Source organism: Octopus bimaculoides, chromosome 14 (assembly GCF_001194135.2).
Source record: "Octopus bimaculoides isolate UCB-OBI-ISO-001 chromosome 14, ASM119413v2, whole genome shotgun sequence".
NCBI lineage: Eukaryota > Metazoa > Mollusca > Cephalopoda > Octopoda > Octopodidae > Octopus > Octopus bimaculoides.
The window spans coordinates 28,748,577-28,749,830 of record NC_068994.1 but is presented as its reverse complement, the minus strand read 5'-3'; positions in this window follow the sequence as shown (position 1 = coordinate 28,749,830).

Genomic DNA, 1,254 nt, shown 5'->3' with positions numbered 1-1,254 from the left:
TTCTTCATAGTTGTTATTATTATTTTTTTTGTTCACGGGTGAAGATCTTTATATTAACCAAAATTAGTTGGGATGCTACTTCAGAAAATTTTTAGTTGTTGTTTTAATATTGTGTTAAAGGAAATAAATATATAAAAAGGAAATTTATACATAAACTTGATCGCTACGCGTTTTATCCACTGCCGGGTAGTGTGTTTAATTTGCTCACTGAACACCGCCGCGAATTCCCCCTTGCTTTTCAAAATTCCCCGCTAAATCACAAAATAAGGGGGGAAATGTGCCCTGTGTTTCAAATCCTGGCAGCATCACTGAAGCTGGAAGCAGGATAATAATCTAATTCTACATTTTATCACATTCAAGAAAATAAACACGTTTTTAAGCACAACACACGCGGAGTCAAAAAGAAACACTACATGTCGTTCACGCAATGTTCTCTCTCCCTTGTGTGAAACTTCCTATCTCGGACATGCGTGTATGCGCACAACAGTCACCCATGCAAACCAGCTTCCCCTCTCCACACCACCGATATTATCCAAGGGAAAGGCAAAGGCCGATACAGCTTGGCACCAGTGACGTCGCAATTCATTTCTACAGCTGAGTTAACTGGAACAACGTGAAATAAAGTGTCTTGCTCAAGAGCACAACACACAGCTCAGTCCAGGAATTGAATTCACTACATCATGATTGTGAGCCCGACACTCTAATAAGTGAGCCAATCCTCCTTCCGACGAAGGGAAATAACCCTGAAATCCGGATACGTTCGTGCTGCTGGTCGAGGTGAGAGGGATAACTCCCTTGGCAAACAGGACACAGTCGTGTGTCGATAAGCCAGCTGGAGGAGATGTCCTCCTGGGGCTAAAAGCAACAGTAACATCCACCCCTAGGGGTCAGCCACACTTAAGTGGCAATATACTACACTTTATCGTGCAGTTACTGTTAATACTTCATTTAGAGAATTAACATTGCTTATATATATATATATATATATATATACAAAATATGGAACAAGAACACAAAAGATGACAATAAAACATCCGGGCAGATAGACGATGCGAAGACACAGGAAAAAACAAGGACGGGTCATTCGCAAGTTTCTCTCATCAGTCAAGTTACCGAATTATCCTTACAGTTTCGGGCAGTTATATACATATACATACATACATACATACATATATACATACATGCATACATACATACATACATACATACATACATATATACATATATACATACATATATATATATATATATATA